The 26,818-nt window shown below is 41.2% G+C and overlaps 1 protein-coding gene across 1 annotated transcript in view; it reads right to left on the bottom strand.

Annotated features, from left to right (window-relative positions):
- The window catches only part of LOC147683948 (maltase-glucoamylase-like), a 588,456-nt gene extending 563,018 nt beyond the window's left edge, over nucleotides 1-25,438 (bottom strand). The window contains exon 1 of the mRNA XM_086944339.1: nucleotides 25,290-25,438. The gene's annotated coding sequence lies outside the window, so the exon portion shown is untranslated. The remainder of the gene's footprint in view (nucleotides 1-25,289) is intronic.
- Between the last annotated feature and the right edge of the window lie 1,380 nt (nucleotides 25,439-26,818).

Genomic DNA, 26,818 nt, shown 5'->3' with positions numbered 1-26,818 from the left:
TCCTTCTTCTCCAGTAGATACAGGAAGCAGAATCCTTTCATTAGGGATCTGAAAATGACTGAGAATGATGGTGTTGGTGCCACACAGATATTTTGAGTGACCCAGAATCTTTATATTGAGCAACAGCAGCACTTGGAATTCACAGCACTTTTATCCTCCATCCCTTCGCGAGTTGCACCGCAAAATGCTATTTTTTTTTTTTTTTTTTAATATTGAGAGTTCAATACACCATTATTCATATGCAATAATATACAAAAATATAGTGCTTACGATATTCCATATCAGCTCCAAATAATTGGTTGACACATTTGATCTAAACACGATCCATCAGTTGCACCCAAATTTGACCAATATTAGCAACAACAACCTAGCAAAATGAGATTGTTGGACCCTGGTACATATTTGTGTGGTCTTTTTTGGGCTGCAGTACATATATCACTTTAGCCAGCTCTTAGGGAAATGGTTCTGAAAAGCCACTTTTTTTGCTACTATTTGAGGTCCTTGTAGCAGGTTTAAGCTCTAATTACTAAGGGGGGGATCAGACTTGGGTGGAACATAAACATTGGGGTTATAATTAGGGTTCCTTACGGTTTGGGATTTTAGTCCATTCTTAAAATGTTCTGGACGGAGTCAGACTCCAAAGTCACCTAAAAACACAACGAAGGTATGATTGCTTGGCTCAGTCAAACGGTTTTATAGCAGGCAAATATTTACCACCAACTACCTTAAAAAAATATTTTATTATAAAATATTTTATTATGTATAAACCTTATATTTGAACTCTATAAATTATTTCTAAATCCTAAAATTGGTTAATTGTCATTTTAGTAGGAGTGTGAAGGAGGCGCCCCGTCCCAAATAGCAATTCTTTAGATGTGTCAATGTTCTGCAACCAAAATGTAGTCACAAAACATTGAACATGTTCCAAAACCTAAAATTAAGTTGGTGAGCCTTTCACACTTTACAATATAAAAAACAATGCTGGGGAGTAAAGTTAGTCCAAGGAACTAGTGCCAATCCTCAGACAAACTTTATTTTTAAAAGTTATCTTTTTTTTTTTTTTAAACTCAACCCTGTTTCCTTTAAGGAAAAATGGCTGCATTTTATTTTAATGAAATGCAATGACAGATATGGTGGTCTGCTGACCCCATCAGGCCACCAGGCCTTTGACTGCATCCAATATGAATAAGGGCCTATGAGTTTGGTGGTGTGTGAGCGGGCCGGCATGTCACCACCCCACCAAACTCCCCTGATACAGGACCGCGCTTTACAAGTATACCTACATACATACATACTGACCACTGGATGAAAAGTTGCAGTCCGGGTGGGCAGTCCGATGGCAGCTGGCCCACGGCACTGCTTTCCAAAGGCTCATAGGATGGCATTGGAAAGGCAGCTCCATGGGTCAGCCACAGCACGCTCCAGCAAATCATGGACTTTACAGTCTGTAACAGTCCTTAATAGTCTTTACAGGAATATAAAGTCCATGCCGTGCTTGAACTGGGGTGCATACACACAGGAGGGCAGACTATGTGCTCCCCTGCATGCACCACCATGCATCAAGGCACCAGCGGGCCATTTACAACCCCTACGTTTCTTCACCACAAACTGTTTCATGGTGGGCTCACTGCCATGAAGCTGCGGGCAGTGAGGAAACTCCAAATATACTTGGCTGGGCCACAGCGGCCATGCCAAGCTTATTGAGGTCTCACACTGCTGGGCCACCGCCAGGGATTGCGGATCCATGGCAATTGCAGCAGTGTAATGGCAGTTTGGCGGCCCAACTTGTAATGCGGTGGTCGGATCACTTGTATGGTAGTGGCCGGACTGCCAATGCCGCGCCTCTGTGAGTCTGGTGGTCCAAGTATCGCCAGACTCCTAATCAGGCCTTAAGTCACAATTTGTGATATACGTTATTATTATTCATGAAGTAAGTCAGCTTGTGAATGCAAAAGAACACTTGATGAACCGAATGCAGAACAATGTCATACATTCACCCCAGTATGAATGAATGAATGAATTGGCACTTGTAAAGCGCATGGCTACCCGAAGGCCTCCCAGCGCTAAGAACCAAACCCAACTAGATGAGCGACTTTAGATGACCGGGAACAAGACTGTTTTCAGCTGTCTACGGAAGGACATAAGGGCTTCCTCCAAATGAATGTGGACTGAAAGAGCATTCCAGAGATCTGGGCCTAAATCCATTGTTTGTTTGCTCCTCATGCTATTCCAGGTTGAGCCCAGCCATATCCAAATCAGTCTTCACCCTGCGCCCAATGCGAACAGTCCAGGCTGGACTGCCAAGCCAGGTCCTCCCTGGACTGGAAATAAGCATCCTAGGACCGATTTTGGGGTTTCACCCCTCATCAGCCAGGATAGCTTGACTCCCATAGTATGGAGAGCACAGGACTCACGTCTGGGCATACCTGTCCCACTTGGAGTGTCAAATACAAAAAAGTGACCCTTTCTGATTGGAAATTTTATAAACCAACCTATTAATACAAAGGTCAGCAGGAATTCTAGTTGCAATTTGCAACCTGTGTTTTGCACATCAGGCTCAAGTTCCAACATAAGTATCTTCACTGAGCAAGGGGTGGAATAGTATCCAGCTGGTGAGCAGAATTCGGTAGGCATGCAATTTGAATTTTCCTGCTTGGAGCATTTCCATGTCCGAGGGTTGCTCAGACGCAGAAACGCTGAGCCTGACAGCGATTGAGTGTTGGTACTTAAATCTGTTACCTGTTGCCTGCCTGAGGTCTACTGATAGCAAAAGACACACAATTGATGGACGGAATGCAGAACAAATCAAAACATTCACCCCCAGTCAAGAGATCTGGCTTAAATCCATCATTCTTTTGCTCACCATGCCACCCCAGTTTAGACCTGGCCATATGCAAATCAGTCTTGACCCTGTGCCTCATGGGAACAGTCCAGCCTTGGCAGTTCGGGCTGGACTATTCTAAAAAAATTAATACATATTTTTGGCAATTAAAGTTAATTGTTGATTCTTTGGTGTATTCAAAATACAGCAAATACAATGTCTTATATCCCTCAGCTGAACCACTATTGAAGGAAGCTGGCCCTATATAGACTGTAATCCAATAAGGAGCTATAGAGGGAGTCTATATGCCAGGCCACCCTCCCACCAATATATGATCCAACAGCAAAGACCTGGCGTGTTTAGGCACTCTCATCAATTTATATATACGTAGGATTGCTTGTGGGGCGATATGTTTATCTTTTCCCAGGCTCAGTAGTCCTCTTCATGAACTCTGACCATCCCCTGTGCCTAGATATTTAAAAATTCAAAAATTCCACAGTGGGAAAGATACCAGTCAACAGTCAGGTTACTCAACCAACACCTCTCAACATTAGAGTGTGTATGTACCACAAAGGCAAAATCATACAGAAAAGTGATACAGAAAAGTGATACAAAAAAAGGCTGAAAACTTAATCTTGGAAGAAACTAGCTGCAGATAAAAACATGTTGGCCCTTTGAGACGCACATACTCTGTACTTTGTTCATTCATCAATCCCTTTGGCCCTTGTTCTGGATAAAGCACAGATAACACATTGAAGATGCTCTGCTTTCTCATCAGTTGATGGAGGTGGACGAGGGGAAACATTGATCTTCTAAGTGGATGGGAATTGGGTTTGGTTGTCATCGCATTATCAGAAGACTATGATTCTTGTTGCGATTCACTGGTTTCTGCTATTATTTGACTACATTTTTCCAGGCGTTTTCCATTGTACATGACGTATAGCACTTGTTCTTACAATGATAAAATATATGATCCTCTCCACCCATTTTCAATCTTTGTGAACTTCCTCTTGCTGTATTTCTTCAGTTTCTTGAACTCTCTTCTGTCCTGCTGCAGTTTATGTTAGCTTTTGTTTTGGATTAGTTTGGAGTATGATACATTTTTCCTTGTTGAAGGAGTCCCCAGATTTTGCAGTTAGCAACAATCTGTCAGGAGGTAAAGATCCTCTGCTACCACCTGCTTCGCTCAGGTTTACAAACTTGAATCAACAGAAAATCCAAAACAAAAATAATATTTATGTACATTTCCAATATGATGGCTAAAAACCCATCATTATAGAGCCAACATTTTGCTCTGAGGAGTACATGACCCCCAAAACCTTTTTTTGTCACCACAATGAAGTATGTAGGTCTCAAGGTTCCTGAAATATTACATCATCGCTGCAGTACATCTGCAGTTTTTAAAAATGTTGCCTAGAAAAATTTGGCCCGGGTTACCAATGTCTACCCAAGATAAATTACTTCCCTAATAAGGATACAAAAACAAAAATCGAAATCTCTGGACAACAGTTTTTTTTTACAGGGATACATCAAGGGGCCAGGGCTATAGAAAGACAGACAACAAGTGGTCCTCGTGTTGCTTTACTGGTGTAATATTACATCTGTTTTGTGAATATAGAAAACAAGTGTGAAAGTGTGTTCAAGGAGTCATGGTACTCTACCCTCACTTTAACCATATAGTTCGATAAAATAGTTTTTTATTTATTTGTATGCTGCGCATGCAATATCTGTCTTCACTATTACAATTCTCATGTGGCATTGGGCATAATGTTACCTCTGACATCAGGATCTTAACAGAAGGTCTTGTGGCTTTTTTACTGGGTTTAAACTCACACATTGATCTATCTGCCGTCATCCAGGATCAGGATCACTTGGGAGCTCGGTAAAATACTTAGTCATCTTTGACTAGTGTATTCATCAACACTAGAGTGTTGTAGCTTGTACACTGATTGGCAGTATGCATGTGAACAGCAACATGAATAAACTGAATTTTCTTATCATTTTTATTTATGTATTTATGTTTGTGATTTTCTTTAGCGGCCACATGGTCTGGGGTCATGAGAAAGCAATTCAATAATTACAATGCAAAATGATCAATCAGTTGCTGGGAGCAATGTCACAGCCTGCCTCAAGAGCCAATTGAAAGGGGTAAGAGCATCTGAACTTTAGCCTTCTAAAATTGCATGCACTTTAATTGTTAGCTTGTATTGGGCAGTATGAAGTGACTTAAAGCTCCAACATTTCATTAATGAGGTATGAGGACTTCTTTGGTTGTGGGCGACTCAGGGAACCCCAACGCTCCACATGTCAGAGCCAGCAAGAATACTTACATTTTAGCTACTCTAAAACTATATGCAATTTAACTGTTAGTTGACTGAAACTTTTACACTTTGCAGCCAGTAACCCCAGTCTGCACAGAGTAATTAAAAGAACGTAGGAGCCAGGGGTCAGCCGGCCTTGCATGGAAGGTTTTTTGTTCTCTTCTGATCTCCTTTAAATGTATATAGTGTTTACCTCACTTAAACCTACGGGGCAGTAAAGAACATTGGGTCCCGGGGAAAGATGACCATGTAAGGAAGGTATTTTTCTACTTTGACCTATTTAAACTGTACATGGTTTTAATGCAGACATTTTATTTTCATTAAATATAGAGTGTGCTAATATGCAATGTAATTTATAAAAGGAAATGATTGGAATGATTGGAATGTTTTATGCACCACACTACACATATGTATTGCAATGTTTTTAATTAATCAAGCAATAACACGGAATTGAATCAATTTGAGCACCAGCTACACCGCAGAGCATTAAATTAATTGGTAGTATCATAAAAATGTAGCAAAGGAGATCAAAAATTCGCTTGAATGCTATATGGGGAAGAGAGGTAGGCGTAGGGTATATCCTCCGGTCCTAAGCAAATATCACAACTGGGTATCCTAAGGTTGGTTTTCAGAATTACACAATCTTCTTTTGTTAGTTTGTTATATCCTTACACACCCTATTGATGTCATGCTTCATTAATGGATCTCCTCCTGGTACCAAAGGACCAGGATAGGCTCGGACATATTCTAGATTTTGGATAATATCAAACCAGGGTCTATTAAAGTACCTTGCATCACCTAGGTATCCCTTTATTATTGGTGTTCCTGGTATCATTAAAAAAGGGTAAGGAAGGGGGTCTGTGGAAACATTGGTTTACAAAAAGATGATGGACAGAATGTTGAACATGGTCAAACATTCACCCCAGTCACAGATCTGGGTTTAATCCTTTGTTATTTTGCTCGCCAAGCCATTCCAGTTTGGACCCAGCAATGTGCAAATCAGCCTTGACCCTGTGCCCCATGGGAACAGTCCAGCCCGAGCTTTCAGGCCATATCCTCCCTGGACTGGAAAACAAGCATCCTGGGACCGTTTTCTGGGCAACAACCTTTATCAGCCAGGCTAGCTTGAAACCAGTGGTGTAGCGAGCACGGGACCCACGTCTGGGCATACCCTTCCCACTTAGGGTGAAAATGCAACACAAAAAAGATGGACGGAACATTGAACATTGTCAGACAAATATTGGTTCTACACCTTTAGAATAAAAAGTACATTTTGTAGCAATTGAGTAATATTGTTACTAGTGTTTAGTACTGTTGGGACAATTACAAGCTAACAACCATGCAACAAGATTTAAAGTAAGCAAAGGTACAAGCTTTACGAATTGGGTTTGGTGTGTCTAAATGGCAAAGATATTTTCTATGATTCATTTATGAATATCAGCTTTTTACTCATTGTTCTTTGCAATTTTTCCAAACATGAAAGCAAATGGAGCAATTAAAAATTAAATAAAGCAAACTCTTTGTTTAGAAACCCATGGAACTGCAGAGAGAAGGACCATGTATAGCAAATGGGTGGATAGAGACAGTGTAAAAGAGATCTGAGAGGTGCATCAAGGGAAATACAAACAGAGCAAATCTGAGTGTGAGGTTATAGTTTGGTCACAGACACACTGAAAAAAACTGATAATTTCAGGTTTATTTTTGATTGGGAGGAATCCCGCGAAACAAACTGTGCCCTCAGTGCATTTGTATTTTTTTTTTTTGGATTAAATTTTTACCTGAAAATATTCATTTATATCATTCACTCAAAAGCTACAGTGTGGCTGTGACCAAGTATCAAGTATATGTTCAGGGGAAAATGATAGATCAAAACCACATTCACATTGAAGCTGGTAGTTTTTGGGCAATGCTCTAAAGTTGTTAAATTAGGTGATAGTCTTATGGTCCATTGGTTGTGTGTTTCATTCTAGGGAAGCACAACGTATAAGTGATTGTAAGAAACTGGGTTGATAAAAGAGGAGGGTAAGTACACACATACAAGAAACAAACACCATCCTTGTCAGGGTGATCCCTAAAACTCACTAAATTAGAAATGGGGGTCTCTAGTTGGCAGAGGTAGGTCCCTATTTGTCCAAATAGGGACCCTTGCTTCCAGTCAGGGTAAGGAGATACACCTCTAAAAGAACCCCTGCTCACCCCCTTGGTAGCTTGGCACAAGCAGAGAGGCTTATTTTGGAGGCAGTGTGTAAAGCATTTGAGAACATATACAGTAATACAGTAAAAACAATACAAATGGACACCACACCAGTTTAAAAAATATGTAAACTGTATCTAAACCAAACAAAACCAGAAGACAAAAATCCACAATACAGCATTAAAAATATGATTCTTAATATGTAGAAACAGTTCAGTTCCAAGAACATGTGAGATGCAATACTTTTCACACAAAGTACATTGGATGCTTCGCACACACAAACTAAAAGGGTTACAGGGAAGGTCATGCTTCGATTCCTTACATTCAGGGAAGGTGATGCGTTGGTTCCTTGCTCCAGGGAAAGTGATGTGACTTTACCTTACTGCTGCACAGGGGAGGTGATGCGTTATTTCTTTACCAGAGAGGAAGTGATGTGTTGGTTTCTTACTGTGTGGGGAGGTGATGCCTCAGTTTCTTTCTGCATCCCCCAACGATGCGACCGATGTGATGCCGCGATGCGACGATCTGGGATGATGCGTGGGTTCTTGCAGCCGCAGAGCTGGCCTTGCATCAGAATTGGTGCAGTGAACTCTGAGATTGGTGCACTCCATGCAGCGTGCAGCGATTTCTTCATCGATGCATCGGAAACAGGTGTGGAATTGTCACGCTTCTCGAAGTTGTGTTACTTTTCCGGCTCCCAGCGGCAAACAGACTCCAGAGATCCAAAACAACAGCATGCACCGCTTAGCATGTCAGAACTCCAAACAAGGAAATTTAGGGGAGCTGGTGGTGAAGTCTTTCTGTCCCTGAGGTTTCAGAATGGGAGGCAAGTTCAGTTTCAAGTCCTTAGAGATCTTCCTTAAGCAGGGGACACAGCAAACAGCAAAGTCCTTTTCCCTTTCCTTGGAAGAAAGTAGCCATTGTAGGCCAACCCGACAGCAACCAGCACAAGGGCAGTATTCCTTCTCAGCTTCTCCGGCTCTTCTCCTTGGCAAAGGTTCCTATTGATTCCCAGAAGTGATTTAAAAGGGCCCCTCTTTTTGTACAATAAATCTCTTTGTTCTCTCCTGGCCCAGGGCTCTGAACCCAGTCCAAACCAGTTCTGGGGGGGGCACTTTGCAAGTGCACAACAACCTCCATTGTCAGTGTGAGCCCTGCCTCCAGACAGACAACAGGGGGCGGAGCCATCATTGTGGAAGGCAGGCATAGGCCCATTCATGTGAAGGTGCTACTCCTCCTACCTCTCCAAATGTAGACCAGACCTTTTCAGCCTAGTGCTGACTCATCCGTACTCTCTGGAGCCACTGCATATCCACAGCCCCTGTCTCTCCAAAGCCAGACAGTCAAAACACATCCTAACAAAGGCACACTGATTGGCTAAGCAAGAAAATACCTACTTTCTAAAAGTGGTATTTTCAAACACTGAATGTAAAAATCACCCCCCCCCCCCCAAACTTTAGGGAGTGTGATTTTTACATTCTGTGTTTAGGGCCTAAAGGATGCAATTTAATATTCTGAGTGCATGCATACTAAACTTAATTTTCCTATCTGGTTCAAATTGGCAGATATGCTTATAAGATGTTATAAGCAAACTCCCCATTCAATCCTATGGGAACAGATAGCCTTACAATAGTGAAAAATGAAATTGGAAGTATTACACTATCAGGACATGCCAAACACATCAGGGCATGTCCTACCTTTCACATACACTGCCCACAGGGGTACCTTGGCCCTACCTTAGGGGTGACTAACATGTAAGAAAAGGGAAGGTGAAAGCCTGGCAAGTGGGTGCACTTGCCAAGTCGACATAGCAGTACTAGACTGGCTCTGCAAATAGCAGACCTGACTTACATTTACAGGCTGCTTATGTGGGTGGCACAATCAGTGCTGCAGGCTCACTAGCAGCATTTGATTTACAGGCCCTGGGCTCACACAGTGCACTCTAATAGGGACTGATTAGTAAATCAAATCAGCCAGTTATGGAAACACCAATTCAGTAATACAATTTACAGGGAGAGCATATGCATTTAGTACTGATCAGCAGTGGTAAACAGGTCAGTAACAGAAGGCCAAAGAGCAAGAATCTAGGGATAAACCAGCTGTAAAAGCCCGGTCTAACACTCAACCCCTTGTTAGCTATGGGACAGAGCAGACAGGCTTAACTAGAGGCAATGTGTAATGCATTTTTTAAATACCAAATCAGAAAAAAGTAAAAACAATGCACTAGAAAAATCTCAAATCAAATTAGAAAATTAGAGACATTTTAATGAATAAAATGACCCAAATGGTAACAATTCAAGAAGGGGAAATGGATAAATGTATTTTAAAATTGTAAATGACAATATTGCCAAAAAGCTTAAGCACCAACCACATTCAGCTGGTCACTCTAAATTGGGACCTAGACATAATTTAAGGCTGACCACAATGGAGATCAGGTCGCATACAATGGTCAGGTTCAACCCAGTTGGAGGATTTACATTAGTATTTAACACCTTAACCGCGGCCATTATTTTGCGGCAGTGCAGCGGTTTTAATAAGTTGGCGGGCCGCGTCGGCCGTTGGACGTTCGCAGCACCAGCGAGGTAGTGCTCGCGACGGCCAACGGCAGCATGGAAGGGGTTAAAACTTGAAGATCAAAGTCTTAAGTAGAGCAAAGAACCAGTCTGCAGCTGAAGAGGGCTCACGTCATCAGTAAGCTATTAGATGCAGTCCTGGTGAAGCCATTGATGTCTAGAAGGAAAGCTTGGAGTGGAAGAATTTCCAAGGTTACCAAGGGATTCAGGAGAAGTCTAGCCAGAGCTTGTGTGCCTACCCAGAGTTGTGGCCAGGGGAAAGAGCAGAGCCTGTGTACCCACCCCTGAGGTATGGTTAGCAAAATGAGCAGCCTCTCCTCTGTGGTCACTCCAAACCAGTTCAGGGGCAGCTCTCTCGCCACTGGGATTGGTGCCATCTTGACTGTTGTTCTGCATATGAATTTTGACCCTACCTGTGGCTGGACTTGCCCTGCTGATTTCGCTGACCCACCTGCTCCTGCTCCAGCGCTAGTCCTCCCGCCGCCGCACTGTTGGTCCTAGCGGCCGCGGAGCAGCAGACTAGCCTTCCCAGGGGGCACTGCGGCGGAGCCGATTATGTCACCCTTGGCGCCCGGAGGCGCTATAATTTTGCGTCCTCACCGGCAGAGCGGGGTGTTCTGCATATGAATTTCGACCCTACCTGTGGCTGGACTTGCCCTGCTGATTTCGCTGACCCACCTGCTCCTGCTTCGGAGCTAGTCCTCCCGCCGCCGCACTGTTGGTCCTAGCGGCCGCCGAGCGGAGGACTAGCCTTCCCAGGGGGCACTGCTGCGGAGCCGATTACGTCACCCTTGGCGCCCGGAGGCGCTATCATTTTGCGTCCACACCCGCGGCACGGGTTCACGCGCGCGGGCACGCTGGGCTAAGCCTGGGCAGAGGGCAGGCCCTCTTAGGCCAGAGGAGGCCAGAGGAGGCTGGGCTGGGCCGCCCTACTTAAACCCTCCATTATTCACCACATATACCGTAAAGTAAGAACTGCTATCGGGACATTTTCTAATTCTACTCTTATTCAAGTTTTGCTGTGGACGTTGTTGCCCCCCGGAAGACCTGTATGCTTTGTATGTGTTGTGTTCCTTATTATCAATGAAACCAAGCATGACCGGTAAATCAACAGGGGTGGGGAGTTCTAACTCTTTCAAGGGGACCCTAGATAATTATATCACCAGGGCTGTTTCCGCAGTGGAGTGCGAAATAGCCCAGGCAGAAAGGCGTATTTCATCTGAATGGCAACACAATCGAACTTCTCCTGGACTTACAGAGAAACTAACCTCAGTACCTGCTACCCCTGAGCTTCTTCTCGCCCCTGCTACAACCACCGATCCGGGTATTCCGCATCTCTTACAAGAACTTCCTGATTCTCCCCCAAGTTTGGTGCCAAATTACATTGTTAATCATATTGCAACGGATTCCCCCTTGGACAGTTCTTTTGAAGAACAGCCCCCTACACAAGTAAAATCTATTACTAACATGAAGGCCGCGCCCACATTGTCAATCAAAAGGAAGCGCGGACGAACAGTACAAAAAGGTTCCAAAGCAAAAAAATTACAAAACCTCTATAACTTTACCTCCCCCTACAGATAATTGTCAAAAGCCAACTGTTGATCATACGCAGCATTTATCTTCCTATGATGATCTCATGGGCAAAATAGAGCACTTAATGAGATCTCTACTGCTCCCTCTCCTAGAACGCGTTAAATTAATAGCAGACAATCTCAGGGAAGTTCAAGCTGCTTCTATTTCTAATATGAAGCTTCTTAGTGAATTGACCACCAGCAGTCTTCCCCTGAAGAGCCCCCCTCCCTAGTGAAAAATCTATTCCAACCAAAAGTCCATCTAAGGTAAAACCTCTGTTGACGAAAGCACCTCATCTAAAATCTCCCATTAACCCTCCACTTAACCCTACCGTCATTAACCCCAAGCAAAGAGATCCTAAGACGCGAGATCAAAGTAATATTCCTGACCAGAAGCTGGATAATCCACTTGGGGGACGGCCTAATGTGCATGGAAACTCAAGAGGGAAGGCATTGCATGTAAGTCTTCCGCCAGAAGAAGAACCCTATGTAATAGTGCTAACAGGGGTTCTGGAGCGGAAGCCAGGCCAACTTGAAAGTTATCTGGCCCTAAAAAACAAGGTCATGCACTGGTTAAGCATAAATAGGCCCCTACCAGCAAGCATTGATGGTAAAATTTTAAATGTGAGGAGGTTATCCTGGCTGGGTCAAAGACCTAAGGACATCCAAGGAGACATTATAATCATAAATTTTAAAGATCATAGGGCTACCTCTTTTATCAGAGATTGGTATAGTGGCAGCTACGAGGGAGTATATCCACTAAAACCTTAAGTTACTTCTATCCGAGACCCCTCGTAGACAACTATAACCCTATGAACCCGTTGAATAATCTTGCTCCATCGTTTAACATCATTACCGCTAACCGCTTTGCAGCTCTATCGAGTTTAGAGGGGGTGGACTGACTTCAGGATGAGGATATATTGTCCCCGAAGCTCAAAACAACTCAGGAGGTCCTCCTAAGCCCTATTAATAACAGTGGTGTGTACCTAGAGGTTCCAAACAAGGTAGCTCATATACTTAAACCCTTTATTATGTCCCCCGCTACAGTGCCCGATGCAGATTATTTTGAACTGGAGGAGATTCTTCCTCCAATAATTTCCCTATTATTGATTCTCTGTCCGTAACGGAAGCTCTTGTACCTTCCTCCCCTTCTACCATTACACTACCCCATGAGCTATCATTAAACATTATTTATTGGAATATAACAGGGTTACGTACAAAAGTCGACTTGGTTTCCTGGACAGAAATAATTTGTCAACATTCTGCAGTCTGTCTTCAGGAAACCTGGCTGACCTCTCCCATACATATTCAGGGATACAAAACGTTTTATTCTAGCGCCTGTCCCTCCATCTCTGGTAGACCTAAAGGAGGTTTAATCACATATTTATCTAACGATCTTCCGTTAAAGGATATTTCAGCAATGATACTAGCTGAGAATTACCAAATCTTAAAACTTATTGTGTCCAATGGGCCTACATATTTTTTGGTTAAATTTTATAATAATTTGTCTTCATCTGATTTCCTTAATGTCATAAAAGAATTGTCACATTTCTTATTGGAACAACAGGGAAAAACTTATTTTAACCTGATTTGGGGTGGCGATTTTAATATTCCCTTGTGTGCAAACTATGATTCAACTAAGTGTGGTATTATAGACGAAAGTGGAGTCATATAACCCATTTTACCCATTCCATTCCAGGGAATAGTCTTAATGAACTTTTATTTTCGCTAGATTTGGGCTATGTTAACGAGTTAGTAGCCCCCCTTGTGGAATTTTCTCCCACGTTTCACGGGAGAGGATTGTAAGTGTTATTGATTTTATCTTAAGTACCAACAATTCGCAACCTCACTTGTCAAATTTTGTGACAGGCACTGATATTTGTAGTGATCATTATTCGATCAGTTTTACTGTCACTATCCCAGACTCTTTTCGCCAACCTAGGATAGCCAGTTTACTTAACCAAGAGGCCCTGACTTTAGTTAAGGAGAACGGTTATATGGTTAAATGGTCAAGAGTTGACCCTAATGATCTGTCATCAAAGATAATCAAAAAAGGCCTCCCCCAGTTGGAAAATTGCTTAGATTTACAGTCCCCCCTGGACTCAGTTTTGACCAGCTTTGCAGAGATTATCAAAATTAGAGAAGAATTATTTTGTAAGCAAAAACTTAATCCCTCCCATAAGAACGGCTGGTTTAACCCCCAATGTCGTAGGGCTCTTTCGTCACTGAAAGAGGCCCTACATAACCCAAAAAGGGATGTACTTTTGGTGAGAAAATTAAGAAAAGAATATAACTTGGCCATAAAAAATAGTAGGCGCGAAATAAAACAGGACCTATGGGAACAACTCCATGAAAGCTGTCGCGCCAAAGATAGCTCTGCATTTTGGCGTGTAAATAAATCTCCTTTTCTCTCAGAATCCATCTCTGCACCAAGTATAGAAGTAGCAGTTCCTGCCGAGAATTGGGTCACGCACTTTTCAAAAATGTTCTAAGGGGGAACTTTAATACCAACTGATAGTGGGCAGGCTAAGGTGGCTGCTCTTCCTGCACTTAAAGTATTCACTATCCAACTGGTTTTTGACCACAATGAAGTCAATGCTGCCTTGTCAGACTCAAAACCTGGCAAAGCCCCCGGCCCGGACGGGGTACCGTTGGACATTTTTATCCACTACCAGGAGCTTTAGTCACCGATTTTGACCCGGGTTTTTGAGGCTGTTATGACATTTGGGCTAATCGACTCATGGTCAATGTCCACGTTACTTCCCCTCTACAAAAAGGGTGATCGTAATGATCCTGCCTGCTATAGGCCCATATCCCTCCTTGATTCCCTTGGCAAAGTGGCAGGTCGGCTGGTTCTCGAGCGTTTACACGACTGGGCCGAGACAAATAATATCATGACCGACCTGCAATACGGGTTTCGGGAGGGCCTGGGCACTGTAGAGCAGACGTTAAATCTTTCCCTATTTATAGGAAAATACGTGGGGCAAAAAACGGTAATCTGCATTTAGTTTATGTAGATCTTTCTGCAGCATTCGACTGCGTGTCCCACTCAAAATTGTGGTCTATTTTAATAGATTTGGGTGTTGACCAGCCTCTGATTACATTTCTCCGTGAACTGTACTCGGACGCCACGGCGAGGGTGAGATATGGGGTCCATGGCGAGCTTACAACATCATTTGCCGTCACTAGGGGGGTTAGGCAGGGCTGTGTGCTGGCTCCCTTCCTTTTTAACCTTTACACAAACGGCCTAGAGTCGGCAATGCTGGAAGGGAGCCAGGACCTCCCAACAATTGGTCATCGCCCAATTCCTGCATTATTATATGCAGATGACGCTGTGTTAATGGCTAGGACCCCTAACCAGTTGCAGTCACTTCTTAATAACTATTGTAAGTTTATGTCATCCTTGGACCTCCTGGTTAATATTAAAAATACATTTGTTATGCACCTGGGCAAGCGGTTGAAGAAGCCTAAACCGATTGTAATTGCCAAAGCAAAGCTGGATTGTACCAACACTTACCCATATCTGGGTATCTTAATTGACAGTAAATTATCCTGGAGGCAGTCTATTTGCAGTAGAAAATTATTGTTTTTACGAGCTACTACTGCTTTGATTGCTTTCTCGAGGAAGCTTGGCAAGCCATCCCGGAAGAACATTTGAAAATCTATTACGCCAAATGCCATAGCGTGGCAGTCTATGGTGCTGGCGTATGGGGTTATGCTGCTGTAAACGCACTCCAGGTTGTTGAAAATGGTTTCATCAAGTATGTGTTGGCACTTCCTAAAAGTGCTCCATCTTACGGCACCCATATTGAGCTGGGTATGGATTATATTATGGATAACATCAAAATTCAGCCCATTCTCTTATGGCACCGGGTCTGGACCACGGAGCAGTGCCATTTGACCCGCTCCCTTATTGTGGATTGTTTGGGCTTGGTATATTGGACTAAAATCCCCTGGCTTGTCTATGTGAAGAATTTTTTAAGGGATTTGGATTTGAACCTGTATTTCGATGATCCATCTTCCCTGTTAAATATCACTAGGAAACATTTGAAAACTATATGTCTTTCACATCTAAGGGAGTTGCGTTTGATCCAAGAAATCAGCAAGCCAACTAACCTTCAAATTCTAACCTTACAATCTACTCCAGGTATTCAACCTTATTTGAAATTTTATCTGAATTCCTTTGAAAAACTTCTCCTTACTAGGTTTCGTTTTAATTCTTTTTTCCGTATGATCTCTTTCCCGAAAAAGCAGGATTGGTCCAAATCTATTGTTAAATGCCCATGTGATGATTCATCAGAACAATCCACACTTCATGTTATTTTTTTCTGTAGGTTCTATGAATCTCCTTGTAAGCATTGGATTGTCCCCTTACTTTCATTCATGGGCCTGAGAACTTGCCGTCCCGCTCTTCTTGCGCTGCAAAATTTGGACTCTGTCTTTGTCGCTAAAAGTGTAGCATGTTTTCTTAAAATGTGTGTAAAATATTGTCGTAATCTGGATTAATTGGTTTTTAATGCACTTGCACTTTATTATCAGCCTCACCATTTTTTTATACTTGTGATTCCCTTTTTTAATGTATATTGTCTGTTGTTCTGTACTGTTTATGGTTCCTATAAAATTGTGGCAACCGAATAAAAGATTTATGACTGACTGTAACCATAAAAGGAGGCACCTCTTCAGATGTCATCTGCCTGTGACAGGGAAGGCCCAATTGAAATAAAGTTTCAGGGCAACTCCCAAATAGTCATCCTGCAAGAGGAACATAAACATCTCTGCACACCCTGGCATTTCTCTCTGCTTTGGAAGCAGTTTTAATATCTGAGCTTGAGCACTCAGAGGCCTTCAACCGGAAGCTAATACAAATTAGCCTCTGAAGGTTTTAGGCAAAGAAAAGGTAACTTTTCAAAATTACTTTTTCTATAATATTTATAAAAAATCCAACTTCACCATTTAATTGGACTTTTAACAACTATTACAATGAGTTCTTGATTGATATTTTGAGGTATTTCCAAGCCAAAGATAGCATTATTAGATAGAATATTGCATTCCATTATTTTTCCATGGAAGAGCCAGCCTTGCTACAGTGCAAATAGCTTTAAGGGGCTAGTCACTGCAAGGACATGTTTAACAGCAATTCTCAGCATGTACTACTTTTAAAAACAGGCAGACTCTTACTCAGGATTGACTTCATAATATTTTAAATTAAGGTTTAGACCTGTCACAGTGGTTTATGTGGACAGGTCGATTTGCAGTTTTTAACTCAAGTCACAGGCTACATTGCTAGGCTCGAAGACATGTTTGCACTGTCACTGTAGTGGATGGCACAGTAGGTGCTGCAGTCCACTAGTGGCATTTAACTTACAGGCCAAGGGCACCCCTTGTAGCATATACAAGAGGCTTATTGTTAAGTTAAATATGTCAATTAAAGTTATGCATATTCAACCATTTTTAAAGGGAGAGCACATGCACTATTGTACTGGTTAGCAGGGGAAAGTTTCACATAATTCTACAGCTAGCAGAAACAGATGGGAATAATTCTGGAATACACAATACAAAAGATTGTCCTCCAGTGATGAAGTATGGATAGATCTCATCAAGACATGGATGCAGTGAGTCATTTAATTTCTTGAAATGGATGACATGGGTTCGGCTACAGCTGGAGACATTTCTAAATAAGTATGGCCGGAGATGGTCATAGACAGTTCTGAAAATGGGAGTGAGGGGTTTTAAGTTTTCAAATATTAGCCATATTTTTGTCGGGACAACACAGGTTGTTTATGAAGTAGCTTGAACAGTATGGGGGATTGACAAAGTTAATGATTTTGTTAAAAGTTGGGAAGTGCACAGTGGGAAACTTAGCGTTAAACTACAAGAGCAATAGATCTTGCTGATATTTATTATATCGATTAGGTTTGACTGTGTGGAGTATGAAAAGAGTTCATTTTTCAGAAGGTTGGCGGGTTGCGAAGCACTGTTGTTGATCGAATGATGAAGAATTAGAAGTACTTTTTCAAATCATAAAAGACTAAAACATGTTATGTTACACAGGATTCTGCGAGCATTCTAGTTAGAATGAGATTCAAGAAATATTGTTTGCCTGGGTTATTGAGGTGATGCGACCTTGGTTCTGATTTTGTTGAGAATCACTCAATGCAAGGCCACCGAGTGTTACATGGCAGAAAGGACACACGTTATTTGTGCCTCAATGGAGTGGAGATAAAAAGAAGTAACATTAATATTTTAGTGTGGTTGTCATAGAGCTAGTATGAGAATTTAAAAGAGGAAATAAAATTGTCAAGTGATATAGGGTGCAGAGCAAGCTGAAAAAAGCAGAGAACAGTGATGGCTATTCTTAATCCTTGAGAGACAGAATTAAATTTGGATATATTAGAATGTAAAAAAATTCAGATAACAGTTTCCACCTTGTGCATTTTGCAAACAATGAACTACAAACATCTACTTCACCTTAAATTATATGCATTATTACTCATTCACATTAGTATGTGGTAGATGAAGTAGATAGACAGACTTCAGTTGTTATCTAATGTCTCATGTTATATGTTTCAAAAAGACTCTAGAAGGATTGCAATGCTTTTAATTTTTTTTGTTTATAAACCATTAGAAGCAGTAATATCACCGTATCAGCTGCAGCATACATTAGCATCAGAAATCCTTCTGATTGCATACTCCATTTATATGTCCCATACTGAATATAATTGATAACATCACCAACACGTTGTTTTAATTTCTAAGGGACTTTAATTGCCATTCTAAAGCAGATAATCAGTAATTCCAGTTTTGCAAGTTTTAGCAACAGAAACGACTATTCTAGATCTATCTGCTTTGTTATTGTAGGTAATATTCTATATGCTTTACTAACACTGACAAGGTCACTACTTCTGATATTAGCATGTTCAATAGTATTTTGTTATTTATTGGTGAGTCTGAGATGGATGAGTGGACAGATTTGGTGGGTTGATGGATTTGATTGAGTTACTTAGGATTGGTGACATTCAGAATATATGATTAAATGAATGCATGTGGGTAAATGGTTTCAGTAAAGAACAGGTGTTTGGGTGAAAGTATTGATGGATGGGCACAGGAGTGACCAGATGGACTAATGAATAGATGCATGGATGGATGGATGGCTTATTGTTCAGATGGGTGTTCAGATGGGGAAGTGAGCAAATGGATAGATAAAGATAGGATGGCAGCATGAAAAGCAGAAGGAATTAAATACAACACTTGCCAAATTTGTCAGGTGGCCCCGGGTAATTTACAAAACCCTCAGCTAGTTTTATTCAATAAACCTTTGCATTTCAGGACATGTATATACACTTTCACATATAAAGGTGTAGGGTTAGAAGTTCCAACATTTAAGGTGAGGTTCCCTAAAAAGCCTGGACTGGCTAAGGGTTTCACACATGACAGCTGGAAGGTACCACACCTTTAATAATAACCTCTCCCCATTTTGTTTATCGGCTACAGAGCCCCGCATTATGGGTAAGATGATGCCAAAGCCCTGTTTGCCCCTATGAACAATACATTGATCATTATCCTCCTTCTAGACTAAGAAATACGTGCTATTAATCTCTTACATGAGGAACTGCTATCATCTTAGACATGCTCTATTGTTTCATGTCCATGAAGACTGAGCAGATCAGGCAGGGTATGAGCAGTAGGAGGGAGGAATTTTAGGGATAATCCAACAGAAAGGATGTAGAGTCGCTGCCCCTCAACAAGAGTGAAAAGGCCACTAGAAATGGACAACACCTAACAAAATCAACTCACAGTTACCATCACCTTTCTTCTGACGGCTGGTAAAGGAGGAAATGGAACTGTGGAATAACCAACATTGCCAATTGAGGAGGTCAACATGGGATTAACCCACATTCCGCCGCACATCCATTTTTCGTTATTGAGGTAGTTGGAACACTTAAGTTTGAAGGTTAGCAAGTGAGAGGAACTGAATGTATGTTGAAATATGTAAGTAGTTTACTTTGCTGATTTCCATCTCACCACATGCATATGACACCATCTGTCAGCATTATGCAACACACTTGATAGGCAATCTGGACAAATTTACATATTTAGATTTCATCTACAACCCTGAAGCTATCTGAAGGACTCAATGTAATCAGCTGTACTTGTGCAATTGATTTATGCATATTAGATTATGAGAGGCCATCAAATCTAACAAGAAATACCAGGCTATAGCTCACTTAATGTAACCAACGTGCAATTCTGGAATGTCTAAGGCGTAGTCCTTACTTTTTTATCAGAGTGGTTATCAGAAAGCAGGTTATCAGAAACTAAAACCCATTTTAATCAGTACTTTGCGATCAGGTGAGATGAATCAGCTATACTAAAGTGACTGTAAGAGTTTACTGCACCTACTATCAAATAACCATGAAAGATAATGTTTAGAGTGAAGATATTGTTGAAAGGATATAAGCACAAAATAAGAGCAAACAAAATTCATTCCAACTTGGTTCTGTCACAGAAAGCTTTGCACTTATCAGTAAAGCGGGAGAAATGAAAAAAGAGGCTCCCAAAACATTGATTTCCCATGCAAATTCCCATAGAAAACTTTGGTCACCAGTACAGAAAATACTGCTAAATGGATTTACACCAAATTTGGCAGAAAACTAGGGGCCCAATTCACAGAATGAACTTAAGACTAAATCCTAAACTTACTACTATTTGGTATTCACAGAATGCACTTACTACTTTCTGGATTCACAAAGTGAACTTACTACTTTTGGGATTCACAGAATGAACTTACTACTTTCGGTATTCACAGAATAGATTTAAGACTACTAACTTTACGTCCGCACTCAGGCCGTAAATTCTGGCCCGGAGGTGGAGCTTACGGCTTGGGGTGGAGCTTACGGCCCGGAGGCGGAGCTTCCGGCCCGGGGCTGGGCTTGCGGTTTGGAGGCGGGGCTTCCGGCTCAGAGGTGGGTATTTAGCCATGGCTGAAATCTCCACCTCTAGGCCGCAAGCTCCGCCTCCGGGCCGTAAGCCCCGCCTCCGGACCGTAAGCTCCACCCCCAAGCTGTAAGCTCCGCCACCGGGCCGGAATTTACGGCCCAAGTGCGGACGTAAAGTTAGTAGTCTTAAATCTATTCTGTGAATACCGAAAGTAGTAAGTTCATTCTGTGAATCCCGAAAGTAATAAGTTTACTCTGTGAATCCCGAAAGTAGTAAGTGCATTCTGTGAATACCAAATAGTAGTAAGTTTAGGATTCTGTGAATCGGACCCTAGAACTTTACTCCAAAAGTGTGCTTTTAGATTTTGTCTTAATCCTTTCAGCTGTTTTTGAGGCATTAGCATTAAAAGAGAGAATCGGGTTGGGAATAAAGGCGTTAATGCTTGGAAAAAGTTAGGAACAGCGGAGTGGTTGGTACCCCAGAAGTCCTACATTAACTACAAAGTAAAAAAATTTACCTTCTGATTAGCCGAAGCACGTTTTACTCCCATTGACCATTTCATTACCATGGTAATGGTGCTGGTACAGGGGTATTGAGTGATCTGATTTCTTGCCACAACTGTAAACAAATTGTTGTGGCTGGCATTACAGGACTTGGGGACTTGGTCCTCGTGTCCTGAAAAAAACTTTTGGGATAAGGGCTGAAGGGATCAGAGAGGGCCCAGAGGGTCACCCACAGAGATTACAGTTATTTTGTTAGTGCTGCTGATACCGCAGTACTTTCTTGGACCTAGCACAGCCCTCCTGTGAGTACCCCAGTACTTATGTCGAGTCCCTATTCTAGATTCCACCACAAGGTACCACGGCCAAGTGCAAGCTTTCACAGTACTGCAGTACTATGGGGTTTACACCATGTGCCGGGTATGCCAGGAGTACTGCGGTACCCAAAATATATTTTTTTTTAAAGGAAAAGAGAATGTGGGTTGAGTGTGCAGGGCTGAAAACTGTGCACAGTGGGCAGTCTCTGCCCAGGCCCTGTAGCCAAACCCCCACTGAACTCTACAGAAGAACTTGCACATCAAGGGGTTGGCTGTCTGTTGGGGAGAGAGCTGGCCACCTGGTGGACGTCAAGGGCAATACTCTGTCCTGGTTACACACAACTTGTTTGTGGCACCTATCTATAATATCCCTTTAACCTTTTCAATGAATTTCTGCCTTTTTTAAGATAAGCTAAGTTGTGCGTGTGCATGAGTGTCTGTGTGTTTGTGTGTGAGAGAGGGAGGGAAAGAGATTACTAGTACAATCTAATTTCATGGAAATCCATATTCCTAAAGTCCCACATGCCTCTTTATGGAAGTAATGAATGTTATCTAATTCACAGGATGCAACAGACTGAGTTTTCTAAAGCAAGAAAGTATTGTATAAATTTATGACATCAAGCCATTTATTAACGTTTAGTTTCACTGCCTCAAGATTGATTGCACTAACCTTAGATCAGATAAGCAATGTGTCATTTGTTAAGCGTAAATAGTTTCGAATGAGTTGTAGTTTAAAAGATTCACCACCGAGTGCAATGTGCACATACATAATACCCAACAAGAAATGCAATTTAAGAGTAATGTTCCATATGACGTGCTCACATTTTCCACTTAAAGAGATTATTCTCAATGCTTGGTCTGACATGCTTCCTCCAACATAACCTACAACTATTTCATGCACTGAAAGCTTTTAAGCCAATCATAATCCGTTAGTCGGTCAATACAGCAAACCTATTGCTGCCTATGTTAGTGGCTCAGTATTGCTGTTAAAGGCCGAAAAATTCCCTTCTGAAAGCATGAATAATCGGACTTCTAATTTGGTAAAGTTAGAAATATTCTCAGATATATAGAAGTATATAGGATTCTTGGATGCATAGAAAATATACAGAAATATCATAAGGTATACAGAAACAACGTTTTCGTGGCTGTAAATCAAAATCCTAATAGTAACACAATTATGTATGTGCTATCAAGCACCAATTAATTTCCACAAGCTAAAACACTGACTCCAAGGTTCAATTATTTAAGGAATCTCACAGAACGATATTGCGCTGACTTCGGGAGAAGATCCACCCAAACAACCAAGCATGCCATCATAAAGTTCAAAGGCTGCAAATTCCTAGTGGTCCTCAACCGGTATGGTGATTTGTGGATAAAGAAGATCTATCTTGCAGTGGTCCAATCCTCACAGTGGAATGTTGAACTAAGTGTTGAGGCCTATTGCGTTTGGTGTAAAAACTGTCCATTGCAAAATCATGAATCCTCCTGCAGTGCACCCCTGTTTGCTCACATGTATTGTTATCATCTCTTCTATTTGAAATGTTTGGTGGTGAGAACCCATATCATCAGGAGGGCAGTTCTAAAGGAGTTAGGCAATAGTTTGGTCTATTACGATCTGGCACCAGAAAGATTGGTTTTGGAATCATTCTCAGTTTCTGCAATGTGTTTCCCAGCATTTAGTTTGAATATTTGAAAACAAGTTGGGGTAATATTTTCCCTAATTATGCTGGGAAATTATTCATATGCCATTTGCCGAATTCTGATGGAGGTCAAAACTCACTTGAGAGATTTACATCCGAAGCACCCACATTTTCTATGAGAATGTAGTATAATGCATAATTTTATTAAAAAAATCTCTTCAACATAATGTTTGATAGCACAAAACATAAAGCATGTCTTACTTTATGACTTTTTTTATAGTTTTAGAGCAAGCAGCAATGGGGATCTTTCAAGTTTTTACAATCAAAGGTAAAGTATATCAGAGAACTTTTAATACTCATCTGCATAAATCACTTTTTGCTGACATCAGCCCTCCCACAAACAAAAAACCTAGCACTGTGATTCTATCAGCAACATGTAATGTATGATCTTGTATTTCATTGAGCCAGAAGGCGTCCGCATATACAACATCATATATCATGGTAGTATATCCACCAAGTGAAGACAGAAGTTCAATTTTTTCATCACATCATCTTAAACTATTTAATTTTCTCACCAACAGAACAATTCCAAAGTTCAATGTTGTAAAAACATTCATGCAATGCAGCATGAGTTAATCCACTCTCAATACCATTCTCACTATATGGACATATACATTACACTGATTGTGCTGTGAGTACCACTCCCAACAATAGACTATTTGTCCAGGGCATAACTAGTATTATTCCACTGCTGCAATGCAACACTCGATGCATAATTTTTACCATCAAGACTTACCATTTTTGATTCACACATACAAGCTGGTCTTCCCCTCTAGATATGTACATTTAGGGACCAGTATTTACGTCTTTGCACCGTGACCTGAAACAGTGCAAAATGGCCGACTTGACTTTTAAATATAAGCCACTTAACGCTGGTACAATCTAGCACAATCACTGAGAGATACCGAGTGCTAGCTCTCAATCATGTGAGTTTTTCAAACCAAGGCCACTTTTTTTAGGCTCTCAACACACTCCTATTTCTGCTGTCATAAAACGGAGAGTTATGGTCGCAACATCCAACCCCCTACTGCGCCTCAGTTTTATGGCCAAGAGGTGAAGTTCGCAGGCTCTAAATGTAAAACTTAGGGCATTTTTAAGAATTTGGGGGACAGGATACTCTGTCACAAACATGGCGGATAACTCGCTCACCGCATTACAAGTGCATTATTTATACTGATATGATATTGTCTACAGTGGTTAATTTGTTAAAAGGTAAGTGCTGGGGCTCTTGCCAAGAGGCTGATTGCACCAGCCCATTTCCTCTTTTAGCGCCTGTCAAAACGGAACAAACAACTAACCCTCAAATCGGGCATTGGATATGGCGTAATGGACCGTGCTGTCGACTTCGGAGCTGGGAAACAAGGTTCAAGTCTCGGCATCGGCTTAACATCCTGTGATTCTGGGCAAATCACTTGACATCCTGGTAAATTAATGTGTCCTTAACTGGATGTCCTAAAAAGCACCTGAGTTGGTGATTAAGTGCTGGCGCAAAGCACCGGATACCACCGGCTCAAATTAAGCCCTGATTGTCTAGCAAACTCTTAAGAAGGCCCCTATTATAACCTATGTAACAGCAGACATATAAAGAACTGTATTTAAATTACCATCTGCATCTTTTCACTATTCATAAATACAGAATTCGCAGATGAAAATGCTATATTTGTGTCACCGCACATTAAAGAACCCCACTGTTACTTTGATATTTGCCTCCTGCAAAAAAACATTATACCATGGCGATTTTTACAACAATCATTAGAATCTAAAGGTTGCGTGAAAGGTTGCTAAACTACGCGGCAAAACAGCTGAGCAGGATGTACAAATACATATGTCAATGTTGCTAAGGAGATCCCAATTGCCGGCCCTAGTGGACTTTTATACCAACAGTTTATGCAATTTAAGAACACATCAAACAATCAATTAGTTAATCCATCAATCACTATAAACATTTCAAATCTCAAAGAATACAGATTGCCATGTTTATATTCGTATCTCTTTTTTAGTTTGGGATTTATTTGAGTGCACCCAGCATAAAATACATATTATGATAACAAATACTGATCAGGTTGCTAAAGTATCAACTTGTATTTATATTAGAAAATTGCAGTCATGCAAATGTTTATATCAATTGAATATATATATATATATATATATATACACATATATATATATAATTTTATAATTTAACATGGCAGAATAGTGTATGCAAGGTACTCTAGATCCCTACTGTAAATGTAAGAGTGCATATTAGAAATTAGAACCTTTCAGCAAAACATTTAGATGAACTAAACGCGTTTGTAGATTCTACGCCTTTGATGCAATGATAAATCACATTTTAAAAAATACTGTGTTACACACCTTGATTGCAGCCTCCTGCCTCTTGCCTTGCGATGCTCTCACACAGCTCTACGAAGAGGACTTTCAACTTCAGCAAAAAGGTTTTATATTGGGCGTGTCTTTTACGGCCGCCTGCGCTATTAAGATGTGATACTGCTGTAGTAAAGTGCAACCCTACAGGAATAATTAGCTTGCCTATGTTAATCTATAATCGTGGTCCACGGGGCAGTAACCAGCTACAGACAAAATTGCTCAATAAAACAGCAAAACAGTATTTATTTTTACCACTTTAGTAAAATTTAACATACATTTCAGAAATGTACTCTGGGGATACTTAAGAAACGCCTCTGCCACGGATTTGGGTTGGCTAGTGTCTTAATTAGTTGAGAAATTGGACAGCGCTATTTAACCCCAGAGACAGAGGTAAGTGGTTGTTTGTCACTGGGATTGTAAACCGATGTGCTGTTTTTTTGTCTGGAAATGTGGCAACATGTGTTGACTTTCTACAGTAAATAACTAAGCACTAAACAATATTATACAAAGTCAAATAAGAGCACAGCAGAAGGCAAGGCAATAGCCACAGCACAATGCAACAGAAAAACAATGCAATAACGCAGCACAAAACGAACAATAAACATACCCACAGCAGAACAAAATTCAACACAGAAACGATGGCCAAATATCCCGGTCTTACATCACCACCCCCACGTGTTTGCTTTCAAAATACTGTAGTAAATGGTGTTTTTCACCCAGTAATGCCTTATTTCTAAAAATACATATATTAGCACCAAAACAAAATGTGTTGTGATTCAGCACTTGCCTAATTCATGGAATCAAGGCCAACAATATTTTCAGATCTAGGAATAGTTAGTGTAGGGCTTTTCCAAACACAAGCAACTGATCACTACTCGACAAGGCATAGCTTGTAATGTACCAGAAATAGGTACAAAAGCATTTATGCTAGGGTTACTCCCAAGGTTATCATTACACTGCAACGCTGAAGGCTTCAGACCATGAGTTTAAATGGTGTTCACTCTGAAATGGAAAGTGAGCCTACTGCTCTCTTCTGTGGCCATTTAAGAATAAATATTGTATTGGGTTCAATAGTAGCAAGTACAAGTCACCTATAGCACTGAAGCCTTTCCTGGCAAACGAATAAGAGGTAACCCCATTTGTTGTTCACCTGTGGTAAAGTGCTAGCTTATAGAGAAACATTGTATGAGCATATGTGTGGGTTTCCAGAGTGACGTCTGTAGGAGTGAGTGGTCCAAGGGTTAGAGGTTACAGTTGAGCTGTGTTTAAGCACAGTGACATAGGACAAACAGAGTCATGTTTGAGTTTGTTCAGTCTTTTGTCAGTTGTTAAACTGCAAATCTTTGCTATTGGGGCTGAGGGTGCTCTTATAATAATTATTTTTCGTGGCACTGTGTCTATGCCTTGAGGGCAGCAGGGGAGCTTAGGTTGCATAGGTTAAAAGGAGAGTGAAAGTTCAGTCCTCTAATAGAGACACAAATCATGAAGCACTTATCTATTTAGAAACAGGTTTTTGC

Source organism: Lissotriton vulgaris, chromosome 11 (assembly GCF_964263255.1).
Source record: "Lissotriton vulgaris chromosome 11, aLisVul1.2, whole genome shotgun sequence".
In the NCBI taxonomy this organism is placed as follows: domain Eukaryota; kingdom Metazoa; phylum Chordata; class Amphibia; order Caudata; family Salamandridae; genus Lissotriton; species Lissotriton vulgaris.
Note: the sequence above shows the minus strand (reverse complement) of the source record. Positions and strands in the feature narration are given on the sequence as shown.